This window comes from Lactuca virosa, chromosome 8, assembly GCF_052849685.1.
Source record: "Lactuca virosa cultivar CGN04683 chromosome 8, Lactuca_virosa_CGN04683_v6, whole genome shotgun sequence".
Lineage (NCBI taxonomy): Eukaryota > Viridiplantae > Streptophyta > Magnoliopsida > Asterales > Asteraceae > Lactuca > Lactuca virosa.
The window spans coordinates 174,581,536-174,603,580 of NC_136433.1; the positions used below are offsets into that span (position 1 = coordinate 174,581,536).

Below are 22,045 nucleotides of genomic sequence, written 5' to 3' on the forward strand. Positions count from 1 at the left end.
AAGACAATATCATATTTTATTAGGTTTATTAATAGGAGAGAGAAACCTAGTATTTTAGGTTTGTTATTATCTTTTATATGTAAATCCCCATAAATATATATAAATCATAATTATAGTCATGAATAAAATATTTTGTTAAATGAAAAACTTACCGAATGGCCGTGTATTACGTATGTTAAAATTTAGTCACTAAAAGAGTAACATGGTTTTGATTGTGTACACATTTAATCACTTGTTTATTTTTGTACATATTTAGTCATTTATGTTTTTTACACGTTTAGTCATTTATGTTTTTGCCTTCGTACACATATGACCATCAAACGTGATGGTCATATGTGTACAAAATAAAAAACATAAGTGACTAAATATGTACAAAAAACATAAATGAATAAATGTGTATAAAAATAAACATTGATGGCTAAATGTGTACACAGTCTAAACTATGTAACACTTTGAGTGCATTATCCCTTAAAATTATATAGTTAAATTTTTTTTAATGATTTTTCACGAAGATAGGTATATTCTTTTAAATGACTTTTTAGAATTTTAATAAGCTTTAAATATATTAATAACTAACAAACTTTGATATATATATATATATATATATATATATATATATATATATATATATATATATATATATATATATATATATATATATATATTAGAATTATTAACATTTAAAAATACATAACACTAAAATAAATCAATTATATTTTTTTATGTATTGTCAATCAATATATAAAAATTATATTTTATAACTTCACTAAGTATTTTTAACAACAAACTAGCTTAAACAAAACACTAAAATAAACGTCATATTTCAAATAATCAATTAAATTTCATTAGTTATTTTTTTTCGAGAAATCTACAGAAAAGTCTCAAACTTTTGGGAAAAGTTTTAATAAAGTCCTAAAAGTTTTTTTTTAAAAGAAAAGTCTCGGTTATTTAACATTTTGCCAAAATTAACGAAAAAAATTCTTTTTTATATTTGAACTGCAAATGACAAATTATGTAATTTTCTCAAAATAATGATACTTTTCTGTTCACAAAACTTTTTTAGGATTTTTTTGAAACTTTTTCCAAAAATTTTGGACTTTTCTGTAGATTTCCCTTTATTTACATATCAATTGCTTTTGTACCATTTGCCAAGTTGGGCCTTACTCAATCATTTATTTTTAGATTGTTCGGTAACTGGGTAATGTATGGAGGCATATACAAAACCGGTGTGGATTATCAATCAGAAATACTATAGACATAAGGATTGTCTTTTCCTGGGCAAGAAAATTCACCAAGTCAAAAAAGACGATCAAGTTTTTAGTTTTAACAATCATGACAACTGTATGTGACATATAGAGAAGTTTTTACTTTTAACAATTATGGCGACTCTATTTAACATATAGAGAGTATGTAATGAGACGATTTCCAATAAAGTGAAACCTTGCCCTTCAAAAATTATGGATCAAATTATGGCGATGTTTTACACTTGGATCAGTTTCAGGGCAAATATAGGTAACATTGATGGGCATTGTTTGGAGTATTTCACCGTTATGCTTTTTGTAATTTGTCGTATTTTGTGTTTTGTTTTATTTCCTTATGTATCGGTACTTTGTATCATTGTCTAGTCATCGACTAGTCTAGATTAATGTTATCGTATTTTTCAGTAAAAAAAGATAAAAAAAACACATTGTAGCATTTATGAAATAAGATGAAATATTGGGGGGTTTTTCAAATGAGTATTGTTAATTAATTAAATATCAATAATTAAAAAAATATTTTAATACGTATCATGTAATATATAAATTGAAAGGTTGAGATTTCATATGAATATAATTGAAGATAGATGATTTCTCTTGAATCACACTAAATGTAAATGACCTATTTTGTTTATCAATAAATAGAAATGACATTTTATAACTTCAAAGAATAATTGTTTTAATAATAAAATTTCTTAAATAAAATGTTAATATAAACATCACATTTCAGTAATCAATTAGGTATCATTATGTAACACCGAAATTTTAAACAATTTTTCACATTTTCAAAAACATACTTTCATTCATAAATATTATAAAAATGTCATTGTATCACATATCAATCCATAGAAACACAATCCCAAGATCAAAATGTATAAAACTCCTCGTGTGTGTACTGATCATGCCGGCGCCTTCCCACGATCCTCACTGGTACCTGAAACACATAACACAACGCTGTAAGCATAAATGCTTAGTGAGTTCCCCAAAATACCACATATAACACATATTAGCCACTCGAGGTTGTAACTCTGTGGACCCTCTGGTCCTAACTCTGTGAACCTTCCGGTTCTAACTCTTAAACTCTGAACATACACGGCATGAATCACATAGAAATAATACAGTGTATCACAATCACATAAATAGCATACAAGATACTCTGTCACATAACTCTAATTACCACTCTAGGTAAAGTATAGTGAGAAGACTCACCTCGGGTAACTCGGTAAATCTCGAGCTCGGTAAAATCTGGTCTAGCCCCCGCCTAATCACATAGAATAAGCACTCTAATCAATACAACCCTCAAGGCTAGACTAATCCCTCTCTTAGTACTCTCAGAAGGGTAAAAGGCCATTTTACCCCTCTCATGGCTCAAAGGCCCTAACATTGACCAAACCCTAAAAGTCAACAAAAGTCAACGGTCAAATTTGACCAGACTCGCCGAGTGCACTCGTGTGACTCGGCGAGTACATGCATGTCCTCTTCGCCCCTGGTCCTCACTCGACTCGCTGAGTCAACCCTACACTCAACGGGTCATCACAGGTCGCGAATCGCGGGGCAACCCGACTCGACTCGTCGAGTCCCTTATGGGCTCGGCGAGTTCCTTCCATGAAAACACTCAAACGATCATTTGAGGTCAGATCTGCTTCGCCAACCAGTAGATCCAACCTTCTAACACTCAAAAGTCATGTAAAGGTTCAAACTTTACGTTCATGCAATGCTTATAAGACCAAAAATGAAGAAATAACCTTTAAAATGGGGTTCTACTCTCAAGGCTCACATGAAACCTCATAAAGCTGGAAGCTTGGGACCTTTTGGACCTCTCAAGGTCCAGATCTATCATCTATACCCAAAGGGACCTCATATGCTTGACAATCTAACTCAAAATTGTGCAAAGGAAACCCTAGATTCAAGGAATCTATCAAATACACGAAATGGGAAGGAACTTGTACCTCAAAATGTGAATCTTAGTGTGAACACCACAGATCCAAGCTCCACAATCGATCTAGCTTGGATTTTCCCACTCCTTCTTGCAAGATCACACCAAAGGATGAAGAATTAGCCTCCAAATGCCCTCTAAGCTCTCTTTTCTCTCTAGGGTTTTCACAGGGGAGTAGTGGCCGCAAATGACGGCCATAAGGGCCTTTAAATAGGGCTTAGGCCCTGAGATTTAGGGTTTCACTTTACAGCGCGGACTCGCCGAGTCCACGCATTGACTCGTCGAGTCCGATCATTAATCCAGACAAGAATTCGCGATCCTACTCGGCGAGTCTGAGCGCCTACTCGCCGAGTCCCTCCCTAAAACTCAAGATAAATACTTAAAATAAGATACCTGGGAATCCGGATGTTACACATTAGATTAAAAAATTTGTATAGTTTAAAAGATAAAATGAAATTTTATGGGTTTTGAATATAGTAATCAATTAGGTTTCATTGGTTTAAAAAAATGTTTGATGTGTAGCATCTAAGAGATAAAATGAAAGGCAGAAGAGTGTTTAAAATGAACCACATGAAAACTATAAGGGAAAATGACTTATCAAGGTAATTAACTTTTAGGTATGTTCATATCTGGGTAACTATCTTTTTTTTGTACACATCTAGGTAACAAACTTGTTGGAAGTGTTCACATATGACCATTATGACCTGCTGTAGCAGGTTACATCCTAGATGTGAACACTTTTGACAAGTTCGTTACCTAGATGTGTACAAAAAAAATAGTTACCCAAATATGAACAAAACAAAAAGTAAGAGTAAATTACACAAATGGTCCCTATGGTTTGGATGAATTTGTGTTTTTGGTCCCTAACTTATTATTTTAACTCGGATGGTCCCTACCTTTTATTTTTGTTGCGCGTTTGCTCCCTGTCTTACCTAAAAAGACTATTGTGCCCTTATTAATTTATTTTTTAATTAATTTTCTTATTTATGTATTTATTTTTTATATATTTAAAAAAATTAATAGACCACACATATCTATATCTCATCGGATGATCCCTATTGCTTATTTTTAATTAATTTATTTTTTTAACTCGGATAATCCCTACTGTTTATTTTTGTTATGCGTTTGGTCTCTGTATTGTGCCCTTATTAATTAATTTTTTAATTAATTTTTGTATTTATTCTTTATATATTTTAAAAAATTAATAGACTCTACATATATGTATCTCCTCACCATCACATCTCTCATCCTCATCAACTTCTATTTATTTTCCATCTTCGGTGATATCGACGTCTTCACCATCCCTTCGTTTTTCGGTCCTTCAACTCCGTCGAATTAACACCACAACCCGGTGAGACCCAAATTAAATTTCTCAAATGTGGTTTCAGGTTTACGGTGAGGAGATACAAATATGTGGGGTCTATTAATTTTTTTAAATATATAAAAAATAAATATATAAATAAGAAAATTAATTAAAAAATAAATTAATAAGGGCACAATAGTCTTTTTAGGTAAGATAGGGACCAAACGTGCAACAAAAATAAACAGTAGGGACCATCCGAGTTAAAATAATAAGTTAAGGACCAAAAACACAAATCCCCCCAAACCACAGGGACCATTCGTGTAATTTACTCTTACTTTTCGTTTTGTTCATATTTGGGTAACTACTTTTTTGTACACATCTAGGTAACGAACTTGTTGAAAGTGTTCACATCTAGGATGTAACCTGCTACAGCAGGTCATAATGGTCATATGTGAACACTTCCAACAAGTTTGTTACCTAGATGTGTACAAAAAAAGATAGTTACCCAGATGTGAACATACCGAAAAGTTAATTACCTTGTTAAGTTATTTTCCCAAACTATAAACTATGTCTTCTTTTATAAGTAATAGTCGAATTGTCCGCGTTGCTCATAAATGAAATAATGTGATATGAATATTAACAGATATACATTATTAAAAATATCAATGTCATAGTTAATTTTAAATATGTGCTAAAATATATAAATATTAAAACAAGAGAAAATTGCAAAATTTAGCCAAAAACCCTAATTACTTTGTGGAAAATAGCCAAAAAAAGCAAAAATTGCATTTTTAGCCACCAAAATCGCAGATGGATTAAACTCATCTGAGATTTTGGCAAGCCATCTACGAACATACAAGTGGCTAGACGTGCTTTAACCACTTGTACATTCGCAGATGGCTTTTTTTTCACTGTATAAATACTTCCTTCCCCTTCTACCTTCGCAGATGGACTATGTCCATCTGTGATTTACTCTTCTTTTCAACTGCGATTTTGTGATATTTTTTTTACTACGAAATTGATAGGGTTTGACTACGAAACAACTTTATTATATATAAACTTCTGTAAAAATTATCAGTTTAGTTGTTATTTCTTTGGAAAATTTGTTTAAAACATCTCTACAAAAATGAATGAATATTTGGTTTGCGTTGTAACTGGTGGAAGATGGAAAGTTATTGAAACAAATCTTGAATATGTATGTCCACATGGAGGTATTTCTAAATTTGCTTTGATATTTTCTGAGTATATTAGTTATAGTGAGTTTGTATTTTTGGTGAGAAGGAAAACTGGTTTGTTAGACAAATATAAAATTAGTCTTCGTTTCCATCATCCTGAATTGAATCATTATATAGCCATAGTTGAAGACATGGATGTTAGAATGTTGATCAATGTAATCAAATCTAGTGGAGGAAGGGCTGTGAAAGTGTTTGTGGTGGCTGATGAAGGTGATGCGGTTACAGAGGGTGGCGAGAGTGGAAATGAGCCGATTGCTAACTTATGCAACGATAAAGGGAGCAACAATCCAATAGGTATTTTCATGACTCCTAGTGTACCTCAATTTCATTGTGTTGCTGAAAATTTTAATGTGAGGTATTCACTTATTCACTATGTGGATCCTGAGAATTACAAGTACATTGGTGATGATGATGTTGGTACTTATCTTAATGACGTGGATAGTCGTTGTGTTGATGTTCCCAAACAAGAAGTTAAAGTTATGAATAAGGGTGAAGCAGATAATAGTAAAAAGAAAAAAGTTTTCATTTAGAAAGATGAAAATGTACATGCTTATTGGGATTATATTGATGTTGCTGATGTAGCTTTAGATATAACCGACTTAGAAAGCAATTCTGATAGAGATGAGTTGGGTGATGAAGTTAAAGCTAAGTTTCTCGATAACCTTTTTTACGGTATGCCCCCTGTACCAGCATGTCCAGTTGATGTTAATGAAGATATCCCAACACAAATGGTAGACATCAATGTTCAAAAGATTGAATGTCTCGGTATATTTAAGAACAAAGACCTTCTAAAACGGGCGATTGGGAAAAAATGTCTTCGACAAGGTTTTCAGACGAGGACAAGTAGATCGACCAAATCAAGGTATGAGGTTGTGTGTGTTGGGAAAAATTGTTCTTGGTTACTAAGAGCAAATGGAATTAAAAATTCTGGTGGACTTTTCCAAGTGAAAAAATTTGTTGACGTACACACATGTTCTTCAACAATTTTGCAACCTAATCATCGACAAGAAAAGAAATATGTTTTGGGTGAATATCTTGTTGATGTTTTGGATGAAGATTATAGTAGAGTATATCGGGGACAATATACTATTAATGATATGAATGCTCAATTGAAAATCAATATCTCATACCATCAAGCTTGGCGTGCGAAGCAATATGCACTGTTGTTGTTAAGGGGTACGAAAGAGGATTCTTTTACCAAACTTCCGACTTATTTCCACGATTTGGTCAAACATAATTCGGGTACGGTGACACATATTCAAACAGATGGCGATGATCGGTTTGAGTTCTTGTACGTCGCACTTGGTTGCTTAGTTAGTATTATTATATTTTATTATTATTATTTTTATTTTGGTGTATTTGAATAGATGTACAATGTATTGTAGGTACGCGTTTTTGTCAATTTTTGTAAGCCGACCCTTGTAGTAGATGGAGCCCACCTAAAGGGCGAGTTCAAATGTACCATGTTACTTGCAGTTACTAAGGACGGACAAAACCAAATATTACCGGTTGCATATGGTATATGCAAAAATGAGTGTATAGATTCTTGGACATGGTTTTTTCAAAAACTACGTGATTGCATAGGCAATATGGAGGAGATTACAATTATATATGATAGGTCTTCATCTATAGCGACATCTGTTGCCAACATTTTTCCTCACGCTCATCACGGAATATATGGTGTCCATTTGTATTTCAACATAGTAGCTAGATACGGGAAAAGTAAGACAGTTAAAGAATTTTTTTTTGGGAGGCTTGTATAGCCTATACAATTGATGGTTTTGATGCTGTCGTGGACCTTATGAAAAAGACAAAAGAACCGGTATGGGAATACTTAAAAAGTATAAATCCTGAAACTTGGTCTAGGGTACAATTTAGAAGGAACCGATACAATCTTATGTCATCCAACATTGCGGAGTCTATAAATGCATTATCTAGACACGCACATAATGTGCCGATACTGATGTTGATCGACTTTTTTCGTGCAACAATGCAACAGTGGTGGTTTCAAAGACGTAACTTTGCAAGTACTAAGTTTTAATATTAATGTTTTTGTTAAATTTTATTGATCTTAACTGTGTAATTTGTCTATTTTTTAAGCGGAAGCAACAACAACACTCATCCCTTGGGCCGATGATATTGTAAAAGAAAATAAAAATTTTAGTAATTGGGATGTTCGCATGATCTCAAGTAAGAAATGCGAGGTCAAAAAGGGGGCACAAAACGTGATTGTTGATTTCCAACAAATGACATGTACATGTAGGCATTGACAACTTGACGACATACCTTGTGGTCATGTCATAACAACGTTAACAGTCAACAATTACCAACACTGCTCGATGTTTGCATTAAATGCTTATCATACCGAAACATTGAGGAAAACATATGAGGAATCAATAAACCCTTTGCCAAAGCCATCCGAATGGGAGATCCCCGATGATTTGATGATTGTTAAGCTACCTATAATGGATAAACGCCAGCAGGCAAGCCAAGAAACACAGACCGCATTCCATCCCAAGGCGAGGGTTCAAATAGAAAAGAGTGTTCTACATGCGGTCAAGCAGGACACACAAGAAACAATTGTTCTGAAAGGGCGTCTGGTAGTGGAGCACGTCGCACAAGAATTCCTACTACGAATATTTTTATTTTTTTTCAGTAAATAAAGTCGACTCGTCGAGTCGGGGTCAGACTCGGCGAGTCTGGTCGCGAATGAAAGTTATCATCTCTTCGTAAAAATATTCAATCCACCCCACACTCAGACCATGCTTACCCTCAAGCAATCATTTTTGATGATTTAGAAGATGAAAACAGAAAAATCCTAAGAAAATCAAACAAAAACTAAAACGAAAATGATAAAGGAAAAAAGAAAGCAAACTCTCATAACGGGTTGCCTCCCGCCAAGCGCTTCTTTTTTAGGAGTCTTTAGCTGGACTCCCTCCCGCTCTACGTTCCTTCGTTGTTCTTCATCGGGATGCCATGCTTAATCTTTTGTTGCTTATATTTCATTTTGTAAACATGTATTTTCCTCTTGTATGCTCTTCTCACTTCCTCTTTTCTCTTCTTTTGAGCATTATTTTCAGATTCACTCCTAGCCCTTTTTCCACACTTCTTTTTCCTCACCCCTCGAGTTTGACCCATTTCTAGCACTTTTTCTTTGTCAACCTCAAATTCTCGTTCAATTTCTACTTCATCATCTCTCGAATTGAAGGATTCTTCCTCACTCTCGTCCCTCACTAAAGAGTCCGGTGGTTCAATTGTGAATACTTCATAAATAGTAGAGATGCGGGCACAAGGCTTTGTTCTTTTAATTGTAGGCGACAATATTTCCTGATTAGCAATTTGTGACTCAAGGGACGAATTAGTCAAATCATCAGCCCTTGCACTCTCCTTTTCTCCCATGCTTGCCTCCTCGTCAAGTCGAATTTCTTCATCTTTTTGTATCATCGTATCAAGGTAAGCTACTTGAGCGTTTTGGAAGTCACAATAATTTTTAACAATTTCGCCTTCTGCTGCTGGACCTTCCAAAGGATCAGGAAAAATTTTCATGCCGAGGACAGGAAAAGAACTTGTAAATAGCAGGTCAAGGTTGTCCGCATTACTGAACTTTTCGACTGGACTCGTCGAGTCTGTCGATGCGACTCGGCGAGTCGGTGCGTATTCCACAAATTCCATTGTTTCTTCTTGCTTAATATCTTGTGTAGCCTTAAACACTGCCGATTCATCTCCTACCCTTAATGTTAGTGTGGACTCGCATACATCTACTAATGCACATGCGGTATTCAAAAATGGTCTCCCCAAAATAATTGGAACTTTGGGGTCTTCTTCCATGTCAAGTACTACAAAATCCACGGGGAATACAAATTTGTCAACCTTTATGAGAAGATCTTCACAAACACCTTTTCGACGAATGATTGTCTTATCTGCTAGATGGATCTTCATATTAATAAGCTTTGGCTCCGGAAAATTCAACTTCTTGAAGAAAGAATATGGCATTAGATTAATACTTGCACCCGAATCGGTCAATGCCTGAGTAGCAATTATATTCCCAAATTGACAAGGAATCGAGATGCTTCCCGGATCGCCCTTCTTTTCTGGTAGCTCATTTAACACTTACTCAGCGACTTCAGCCATATCTTTTCTAGCGGAAAAGAGACCCTTAAGCAAGTTTACATATTTAGGCGTTTGAAGTATCGTTTCAACTAATGGAATGTTGACTTGAAGGGCTTTAACATGTTCCATGAAAGTTCTGTACTTTTTAACCTTTTCATCAGGTATGGCTCGAATTGGATAGGGCAAAGGTGGCCTGTAAGGCTTTAAGGGAACAACAGTTTTGTCATCAGACCATGGACTCGTCGAGTCCATTAGAGGGACTCGTCGAGTCGTATCGGATTTAGCTGAACTCGAGTCTTCTGTCTTTTCTGCTTGCACCTTTGTTGAGGCCTTTTGTGCAGGGGTCAGAGGAGTGAAAATTTCCCCAAAACTAGTTGTTATAGCATTTACGTTCCCCATTCTCGGATTATTCTCGGTTTTACTTGGAAGTTCACCCGCTTGTCTTTGGTTAACTTGTTGAGCTAGCTGTCCTATCTGCTTCTCGATGTTATGAATGGATGCTTGCTGATTCTTTAATATGGTTCTTGTTTCTTGTATTGCAGCATCGTGATCATTGTGTCTTTTCTCAGAAGCAGCTACAAATTTTGTTAGCATCTCTTCCAAGTTGGGTTTCCTATCTTGCACCGGTTCCTCTTTTTGGTACATACCCCTTGCTTGTTGTCTAAACTTCTCCTCCTTTGCCTTTTTGTATTCATCATAGGGTAGCCATTCTTTTTTCGGTTTCCGCCAATCATAATCAAACCTATCACCGCTTGAATAGCATACTTGCGCCTTTTTATTTCCATTCTCGTCCAAGTCGCAATCTCTCGTAAGGTGAGGTCCATTGCAATTTTCACAACCCACCCGAATAGCATGGATTGTTTGATCCATTTTATCCATTCTTCTATCCATGCTTTTCAACATCGCCAGCATTGCCGCCATGTCTTCAGAAGCATAATTCACATCTCCCCTAATTGGATTATTCCTAGGATTATGATATTCTCTAGAGTGCTTAGAGAATTCTTCAATCAATTGTTTAATCACCGGGGGTGCCTTCTTTGTGAGCGGGACTTGCGAGTCAAGTAGTTGCCTTGTCGTCACATTGACTCCATCATAGAAAATGGAGACTTCTTGTTGACTATTTAAGTCGTGATGTGGGCAATTCCTCAATAATCCTTTGTACCTCTCCCACGCCTCATAAAGTGATTCGCCCGCTTGTTGCTCGAAATTGGCTATGGCCTTTTTCAACTTGGATATTTTTGATGGTGGGCAAAATTGGTCAATGAACTCTTCTTTCATCTTGGCCCAAGTCGTGATGGATCCGGGAGGTAGTGATTTTAGCCAATCCTTTGCAGTGCCTTTAAATGTGATTGGTAACATGCGTAGCAAAACGGTATCGCGGGCCACATTTGGAAAGTTGAAATAGTCGGCTATGTCGCTGACCTCTTCTAAGTGCTTGTATGCGTCTTCGTGATCTTTTCCATAAAATGGAATCTCCTTGAGTGGGGCAAGTATGTGGCCCTTGAGTTCGAAATTGGCGTTTGCGGGAATCGCGGGTTGCACGAGTCCCGGGCCGGTGTCTTCACACATCTTCTTCTTCCATTCCCCCATGGGGACTTCATCGATGTTAGCCATGGGAATAGCTAATTCGTCGTCGGAATCGGAATCGTGCCCGAATGTTGGGTCTTCTTCTCCTTCGGTTTCGTACTCGGTGTCCTCTTTGATTGGGTCTTCGCTTGCTAAAGAGGCGCTGGATTCTCCGACTTTCTTGCCCTTTTTCTTGCTGAAAACGGATTTAAGATTCCTTAGTGGTGAGTTCTTCAGTTTTTCGGGATCTCCAATTGTTATGCCTTTGTTTCTTCTAAGTGTTGCTTTCGGATCGTCAAAAGGTGGGATCAGTGGTGTGCCTCCTCCCCTGGTCATAAACGTTCTGCAAACAAAAAGAAAGACACGCGTAAAAAGAACAAAAGAAAATTAAAAACGAAAATTTTCTGTTCAGCGATGGACTCGTCGAGTCTGTTCGAAGGGACTCGGCGAGTCGAGTGCAAAAAAAAAAAGCAAAAATTTTTAAACAAAATTTCCTAGAAACTACTCCTACAATTCAATCCTAATGCTAAATCTAATAAAAACAGTAACTTTGTGCAAGAAAAATCTCACACAAAGGATCGATAACAATAGTAATCGATTCAAAGTTGGAACCTTTCCCCGGCAACGGCGCCAAAAACTTGATGTGTGTAAAACGAACTAGTTTTAATCCTACTTATAAAATTTAAATTAATCACACAAAAGGCAGTGGACCTGTCTATTGGTGGTATAGTTCTAGTAAGCAGGGTATCGAACTCAGGGAATGACAATTTAAACTAATTACTAAAATTCTCTAATAGCAACTAACAAATAATAAAAGAGAGGGTTTTCTCTAGTTTTACAAGACTAGAAACTTACTAACTAATACTTAAACTAATTAACTAAAAACTAGATAAGCAAAGATTCGACTAAATTCAAATATGAAGGAGACTTCTGTTTAGGTTCAACTCAATTGATCCTATGGTTGATTTTATGGTAATAGTGCAATAGATTAATTCTTCTATTGGCTACCGATTCAGGTGATTAGGTTCACATTCGCTACACTAATCCTTAGAAAACAAACTAACTCAAACAGTGGCCAGTTGTCTAAATTAATTTAATTCCCTAGGTTATTTATTCGGGTTAATTAAGACTTGTAATGGTTAACTAAATTGGCCCTTTAGTTAACCTCTTGTTGATGGTTCATCACACAAGCTCACACGTAAATTTACCTATTTTCTTCTTAATTCTAGTTTCACATTCGCTAATCCTAGTCATATAATAAAGTGTTCACATAAATTATACGAGGTAAACAATTAAGAGATGTTCATGCAACTTAATTATCTTCCTATTAACTAGAAAAATAGTTATCCTTCACACATAAGGTTCTTTAACAAGCTTAAATTAACAAAATCACCAATATTAAACTAATCCTACCATAAATCAAACCATAGTCTCAATATTGTCTCCCCAAACAGAAGTTAAAAGGTTTTAGCTCATGATTGAGGCAATTGAAAGCATAAAAACGAAATCTATATGTCTATTCATGATGAAAAACGATAGATTGAATTAAGAATTATGAAAATTGCCTCTAATCTCCTTCGGAATCGGATTTAGGGTTGGATCTTCGTTCTCTAGGTCTTCTCTGACTTTAATTCGCAGCTTTTTTCCCCAAGGGTTCTCTTCCTCCCTTTTGTATCGATCTGAAAAGTCGTATTTATAAATTCGACCCGACTCGCCGAGTCCATGACCGACTCGTCGAGTCCATCACTTAATCCCCGTGTACGGCAAGTTAAGGATTCCTCAGCTTCGCGAATCTTCGTAGCGACTCGTCGAGTCGATGTCAGACTCGCCGAGTTCCTTCCATTTTTTGGTCTTTTCTTCTTTTGATCATTCCAAAACTTCCCGATGGTTACTCCTGCTTCTTTTTGCTTCCGAGCATTCCTTTTTGACTGAAAACATAATTCAAACACTTTTAAGTATCTTTTGTCCTTAATATGCAAATAAATAGCTAATAAATGATAAAAATCAATATTAAATAAAGGGCTAAATATGCACATATCAAATACTCACTCCATGAAATTTATTTGTGAAGTTATTCATATTTGATCAAATAAATGAGGCGAATGGCATACCGCAATTACGGAAGTGAACGTATCATTAGGATATCGGGTAAAACTAAAAACCTAGGAAGATTATTTTACGCTTGCCTAAATATGGTATCATGGTTTTTAGTTCCTTAATATTTACACTATCATATTTCTACGATAACTTATTTTCTTATCTATATTTAAATTTACAGGGACCAAAATCTGGGTTTATCTGTTGGGTTTATGAACAGAATGACCAATCTTCTATGGTAATAGCTAAGGTAGCTAAGTCGAATAAACACTTTCAATCTGAAAATAAGAAGTTGAACATAGCCTTGCTTTGTATTTGGGTGTTGTTCTTGGCAATTATTGTTTACAAGTTGTAAGCTTTTTAATTTGTTGTTAATTTTGAAGTTCTAACGTTAATAAACATGGTGTAGTTGTTGTTATGTTTAAAGTTTTGAAGTTGTAACGTTAAAAATAATGGTGCAATCGTTGTTATGTTTTAAGTTTTGAAGTTATTACTACATTATGTATGAATGAATGCACTTCTAACACATGATGTAATTTCTATCTAACACTTGATTTATAAATCGAATTTTCAATTACATATATATGTAATCCAGCTACATAGGACCAACACACGATCCCCAATAAATGTTTGCCATCCTTTGACGAAACTCTAAAGTAACATTTTTTGGGTCTATAAGTTCACATATTGGTTAGCCTGATACTAGTTGTTCCATAAAAATACAAACAAATACGACACAATCTCCCAACTCGCCACTTTGTTGGGGAATATCTTTTTCCAAAATGAATTTCATATTCAATGGAATCCTTGGGATGTTCCTCCTCTGCCAATATTTAATGTTGTCTAAAATTATTTCCACCCGAGCCTCAAACTTGGTAAATGTTCCATCTGACTCAAATCTTTGATAAGCATTGTTAGCGAGATTGTCATAAAGATGGACTTCCATTGACTCTAGTCGTAGTTTCCCAAACAACCAATGATCTGGAAATGAATGAATCGGCATGTAAACCTGTACAAAGTGTATAAAATAATTATTTATTCATATTAAGATAAAAAAATGATAATAATTAAAGTAAGTTCAATAAAACTAACAATATACCGTATCCACATCTCACCAAGGAACCATAAAGTTGGGGTATGTAGCTATCCCAGACATAAATGTCCTCCAATCAAAACCATCTTCAAGCATATGGAAAACAAAAAAATTTCGAGGCATTATTGTATACCGATCAGTTTCAAACTGTCTCTCCATCAAGAGTCTAATCCAAATCGTCATATGCTGCGAAAGTTATGTTAGTTATAATTTAATAAATAAAAATCAATTATAATCATAAATTTATAAATACTTACTGTTTGATCTAATCATCCGTTGTGTGTATGCCGAAACAACGCACTCCAAAACTCTTTATCTAATACCAAATTGTAGAATCGGTGTTCCACGTTATACGCATGAAAAAAATAGTTTTGTAACACAACCTCACCGCCTGCTACGTAAGGGTGCAGACGCAAAATCGAAAAGTCATGATGAACAGCGAATGTTGGAGGAGGAACAGGGGTTGTTGATCTGGTATCAACCTTCTTCTTTGCTCTTCGCTTTGGCTTTGGTGTCGTGTGTAACTAAAACAATTTTCAAACATTTAAATCATTATGTTTTGAAAATTTGTGTAACACCGTAAATTTTCAAACAAAATTTTCATTTTAAAATCACATAAATCTCATCAACATATTTCACAAAAATCCCCAATTGTCAAATTATCCAGAAACACATGATCATAATTGTTTGAATAAAATCCAGGATCCACAAAACATCAACTCCAACTCAAGTGTGTGTACAATCAAGCCGGCGCCTTCCCGCGATCCTGAGAAGTACCTGAAACACATATCACATAATACCACACATATCTCAATAGCCTCTCATGGCTATGTCTCAAATAAGACCCTCCGGTCAATGTGTCTTAGTGGGACCCTCCGTTCCCACACTCGGGTGGACCCTCCGTTCCTAACTTAGTAAAGCTTAGAATAATACACAACATAAATCACAATGACATAATGCAGGATATCACAATACTCAATATTAGCACATAAGACCCTCCGGTCACACAAATTACCACTCAAGGTAAGTATACCGAGAATACTCACCTCGTAAGCAAGCAAATGAATCTCGTACACGAATCACCGATCTAGCCTCCGCCTAACATATATGATAATTATTTCTAATTAACACTCCAATCACAACTCTAAATAAACTAGCGCTATTCCCTCTCTCTAACTCTTGGAATGGGTAAAAGACCATTCTACCCCTCCATAGTCTCAATAATCCCTGTATTGACCAAACCCCTAAAGTCAACAGAAGTCAACACTTGAGTCAACAGTCCATGTTGACCCGACTCGTTGAGTGCACCAATGTGACTCGCCGAGTCCCCTTGTTCCATCAGAAAAGTCGCGAAAACCAAACCTAACTCGTCGAGTTGTCTCATCAACTCGCCGAGTTACTCATGTCCAGACTCGTCGGGGAAAACACTAGCCGACTCGTCGAGTCAGTTCTCTGACTCGTCGAGTCCTTTTGTAACAACGTAAATTTTCAAACCAAAAATTTTCAATTTAAAAACACATTTTCTCAATCCAAACATCTCAAAAGTGTCATAATATCAAATCATCAAACATATATCCAAAAACTGTATATATAACAACTCCAGGATCCTCTTAGAACATAACTCAATCTCTGACGTGTGTACAATCAAGCCGGCGCCTTCCCGTGATCCTGAGAAGTACCTGAAACACATAACATGGTAAACACGAAGCTTAGTGAGTTCCCCAATATACCACACATATATCATTAGCCTCTCATGGCTATACCCAGATAAGACCCTCCGGTCAATGTGTCTCAGCGGGACCCTCTGGCCCCACAACTCAGCTGGACCCTCCGGTACCTCAACTCAGCAACTCAATATAATACACAACATATATATCACAAGACAATAAGCAGGCTATCTCAATACACAGTATATGTACACAAGACCCTCCGGTCACACATAAATTACCACTTAAGGTAAGTATAGTGAGAAGACTCACCTTGTAATCTAGTAAGTAACAGTCTCGTACACGGAATCTCGAACTAGCCTCCGCCTAACACATAGAATAATTATCTCTAATTAATACTCTACTCATACTCAAAATATACCAAGGGTTGCTCTCTCTCTCTCTCTCTCTATCTCTCTCCATTTCTCTCTCTCTCTCTAACTCTTGGAATGGGTAAAAGACCATTTTACCCTTCCATGGTCTCCATTACTCATGTTGACCAAACCCTAAAGTCAACATAAGTCAAACTCGAGTCAACAGTCCATCTTTGACCTGACTCGATGAGTGCACCCATGTGACTCGTCGAGTCCACTCGTTTTCCTCAGAAGTCTCGTAAAGGTCCAACTCAGCTCGTCGAGTTAACCCCCAACTCGCCGAGCTATCGCATGATCAAGTTTATCGGGACAACCCTAACTGACTCGTCGATTTGGCCCATCGACTCAGCGAGTCAATTCAGACTCATTCCTCATTTAGACGATTTCAAGGCAGAGAACCTTCCCAAACTCTAGATCTAAGCTCTAAAGGCTCATTTACCTTGTAAAGCCACAAGCTTTACGTCCATGCATGGCACTTTAGGCTTGAAATGCTAAGAATATGCTCTAATAAGGGTTTTTCACTTAAGAGCTCTATTAAGGCTGAATAAAGCTGGGACCTTTAGACTCTAAGGACCTCACAAGGTCCATATCTGAAGTCTAAACCTCCATATGAAGATAATACCCTCAAAGTCCCAATATTAGATAGAAAATAAGCCCTAACCTCCAATAATATAAGATCTACCCAAACTAACGAGAAAGGTACAAACTTTATACCTTTTACAGAAGCTCTTGGATGAATAGCAACAGATCTAACAGCCTCCTCTCTTTCCTTGCTTGAAATCCTTCACTTTTCTTCCAAAGATGCACCAAGATACTCAATGTTAGCTCACATTCTCTCTATTAGCTCAAAGGGCGATTAGGGTTTCTCTCAGGGAAGGTAAGCAGGTGATGAGCCGCAAATGAGGCTAGAAGTGCCCTTAAATAGGCCCCAAACCCGGGGATTTAGGGTTTCACTTCACAGCGTCTACTCGGCGAGTCGACTCTCTGACTCGTCAAGTAGATCATTAATCCCACATGGAACAACGCGACCCTACTCGACGACTTGTAGCACCAACTCGTCGAGTTGCTTAATAGTCCACAAAAAAAATAAACAATATACCTGGAAGTCCGGATGTTACAATTCCCCCCACTAGGATCAGACTTCGTCCTCGAAGTCCTGCTCTGAAAATAACTCTAGATACTGCTCTCGCATCTCAGACTCCGGTTCCCAAGTCCACTTGGATCCCTTCCGATGTTGCCATTGAACCTGCACTAGTGGCACCTGTGACATCCCCATTTTCACGGCCAGAAAAGACCGATTTTGTTTATTCTTTATAAAAATCAGAGTACCTCTTTTAATAAAAGTGTTGCGGAATTTGTTCCCAGAAAAACATGATAAATACGTTATCAAAGCATTTCCTAAGAAATGTATTTTATTCATTTTAAAACATTTGGGATGTCATCGTCAATACAGAAACATAAGCATAAACAGAACTTACATTTATTTCCACTAGTGATCTACATCTCTTTTAAATCTCTCAGTGTAAAGTAGCTTCGTATCGACACCTGTGATACAAATAAGCTTGAGTGGGTCAGGTTGGGAAACCTGGTGAGTACATAGGGTTTTCAACCCACAATAATATAATTATTATGTTTAAACTTCAAACAATCAACCCAATTACCCATCCCCATTATCTTCCTTACTCTTAAGGATCTACCCTAAGAATCAGCTATTCCTCGTTCATTCATTCCTAAGAATTATCCTAAGGAATCGGCACGAAGTCCATCTTTGCCACGTTTTATACAACAAGCACTAAGTCGCATAGTCGCCAGGGTTTAGGCACTAAGTCTGCATAGTCGCCAGGGTTTACACAACAGGCACTAAGTCGCATAGTCGCCAGGGTTTAGGCACCAAGTCTGCATAGTCGCCAGGGTTTACACAACAGGCACTAAGTCACATAGTCGCCAGTGTTTAGGCACCAAGTCTGCATGATCGCCAAGATTCGGGCACTAAGTCTGCATAGTCACTCAGGTTTAGAGTACACCGGGTGAACACATCGTTCATAACACCTACAGGTTGCGAGCCTGCTAGTGCTCCACTGGACTGTCTAGAATAGTCCGTGGTTGTCATCCATACTCTGCTAGATGATGGGGCCACGCTTGGGTAAAAGGATTCTCTCATTGTTCACCTCTCACCCTTATCTCATGGTCTATATCACCTCTTATCTCAACATTCAATTCATATTTCATCTACCCATGTTTTACCCAACATATTTTGTAGATATAAAATACATATACAGTTTAAATCATTTAAAACATGTATAAAATCTTTCATTCAGCATAGACAGCAAGGATTCAGACAATATGTACACATAGCACGTAATTTATATTAAAATACTTCATATCTATGTGTAAGATGAAAGTAAATATGCACTCACTTGTTAAGGTGGTGATTCCGAACTCAGACAGCGCTTCGCTTCTTAAAAATAATTTCCTTCGACGAAACCTAGTATTATTACCACTAGATTTTAGTCTAATATTTACCGTGACTAATTATTAGTCTTATTATTATTATTATTATTATTATTGTTATTATTATTATTATTATTATTATTATTATTATTATTATTATTATTATTATTATTATTATTATTATTATTATATAAGCGTTTAAACAATATTTTCCAACCACTATGTACAGACAGGGGCCAGACATAAAACACCGGAGGGCAGAACCATTTTGGCATATAGCACTTCTGAAATACAACAACCCTATGCGACCCTTTAAACCAGATTCCCCGTACCATGATTAGTTAAAAAGATATTATAACGACACTTATATAAGTCATAATAATAGCCCAAATATTCATTATAAGTTCATAATAACAATACTAATTTTAAATATAAGCTATATTAAAATAGGGTAAGCATAACTTACTTACAATGGGGTTTTAGCTAGGAGTCGGGCTCTGCAGGTGCAGAACTTCATCGCTAAATCTTTCTAGGAAAGATTTGTGCAGCGCTTCAGCGCTCACCTTACTATACTAAACTATAGAAAGAGAAGTCGAATCACGAATGACTGAAATGCTCGGGGGATAAGAAGAGAAAGACTCTTGAATCAAGAGAATGGTGCAAGAAATATGAGAGCTCAAGGCTCTTATTTATAGTAATTGAATTTTCAAAAACTACCCTCATAGTTACTTAATGACCTTATAGTTATACAAATAACTAAACACCCTTTTATAATACTATTTTAAATAGATTTAACGATATTTGTACTAAACTAATGTCGAAAGTATTCAACACTAGTCTTATAATGACCGCATCGTCGATACCTTTCTAATGATATATACATATGTATATATATATGTGTACGTATATATGATTTATACTTTATTTTAATACGAAAATATGCTATTATAATTTGTAATTTGTTCATACGAACTCCGTTTTTGACGCTCTTTATATCTACGCGTAGGTGGAGACGTACTCTACAACTTTCTTTTAGACTCCATCGGCTAATTTTGACTTTATTTTTAAAGTTATATTTTTAACAGTCCGGGACAGGAAAAGTCCGTTAAAAATTCATAACTTCTTCATCCGACATCCGTTTTCGCTTCTCTTTTTACCGTTGCGCTACTACTAATGAGATATTCAATTCTTATTTAGGTTGCGTTGGCCAAAAATCGATCGATCTAATATTTGAATTTCGGGTTGTGCACTGTTATGCCAAATCTTAGAAAAATCATAACTTCCTCATACGAAGTCAGAGTTTGACGTTCTTTTTTTTGTATGTTCTCGGCTTAACGTATACTACAACTTCTGTTTAGATCATTAAGGCTAAAAAGTCTTCTAACGTAAATTCATTATTTACGTCTCTCGGTGCCATGCCGGTTTTGCCGTAAAACTTCGACGGGCCATAACTTCTTCATTATAACTCGGATTTCGGCGTTCTTTATATGTACGGAACCCTTGTAACATATACTATGACTTGGTTAAGATTATTCATTCTAAATAATCTTCTATTAAAAAGTCACTTTTGACGCTTATGATCTCTAAATTGACTAGCCCGAATCTACGGGCGTTACAGCACCTCCTTGTTCCTCAGAACCTTCACCTTCCGATCCACAATCGCGATCGGCCTCTCAATATAATTTAGGCTCGCATCCACTTGAATTTCCTCTAGGGGTACCACTGTCATCTCATCGGCCACACACTTCCTCAACTGGGACACATGGAAGGTGTTATGAATCTGACTCAACTCTGCAGGTAGCTCCAACCGGTAAGCTACCTTACCCACTCTGGCGGTCACCCCGAAAGGACCAATGTATCGGGGCCCCAGCTTGCCCCGTTTCCTGAATCGGATCACCCCCTTCGATGGGGATACCTTCAGGAGGACAAAATCTTCAACCTGGAACTCTAGCTCGGATCGTCTCCGGTCTACATAACTCTTCTGACGACTCTGGGCCGTCAGTAGTCGCTGTCTGACCTGCTGAATCTGCTCGGTCGTGTTGAGCACTATCTCAGTGCTCCCCATCACTCTCTGCCCCACCTCTCCCCAACAGATGGGAGTTCGACATCTCCTCCCGTACAGAAGATCGAAGGGAGGCATGCTAATACTGGAATGATGGTTGTTGTTGTAAGAAAACTCAGCCAAGGGAAGATAAGTGTCCCAACTCCCACCGAAGTCCATAACACATGCGCGCAACATGTCCTCGAGTGTCTGAATTGTCCGCTCACTCTGTCCGTCTGTCTGTGGGTGGTAAGTTGTACTAAAGTGCAATCGGGTACCCAGCTCCTCATGAAACTTCTTACAGAACCTGGAAGTAAAACACACATCCCGATCTGACACTATCGATGTTGGCACTCCATGCAGTGCCACCACCTCTCTCACATAAATCTCGGCCAACTTCTCTGCGGAAGAGCTCTCAGTGATAGCAAGGAAGTGAGCACTCTTCGTCAGCCGGTCCACAATCACCCAAATTGCGTCAACCCCACGCGCAATCCTCGGTAACTTAGTGATAAAATCCATGTAAATATGTTCCCACTTCCACTGGAGAACCTCTAGTGGCTGCAGCTTGCCATGAGGACGCTGGTGCTCGGCCTTAACCCGGCGACAGGTCAAGCACCTCTCAACTACCCATGCCACATCTCTCTTCATACAGGGCCACCAGTAATCTCTCTTCAGATCCAAATACATCTTTGTGGCTCCTGGGTGGATCGAGAATCTCGATCTATGCGCCTCCTCCAACAATACACGGCGAGCTCCACCTGTATAGGGCACCCAAATCCGCCCTCGGAAAGTCATAAGCCCACGACTGTCCGTCTCAAACTCGGAAACCTAACCTGCCCAATCACACGCTCTCTCTTGCGGTTCTCCGGTCTCACAG

General features: G+C 37.0%; 1 non-coding gene across 1 annotated transcript; it reads left to right on the plus strand.

Moving 5' to 3' along the window:
- The first annotated feature begins 10,963 nt into the window (after positions 1-10,963).
- Positions 10,964-11,070, plus strand: LOC145134970 (small nucleolar RNA R71). Its single transcript, XR_013719451.1, has one exon. It is a non-coding gene; the product is annotated as a small nucleolar RNA R71 (small nucleolar RNA).
- Positions 11,071-22,045: the final 10,975 nt, after the last annotated feature.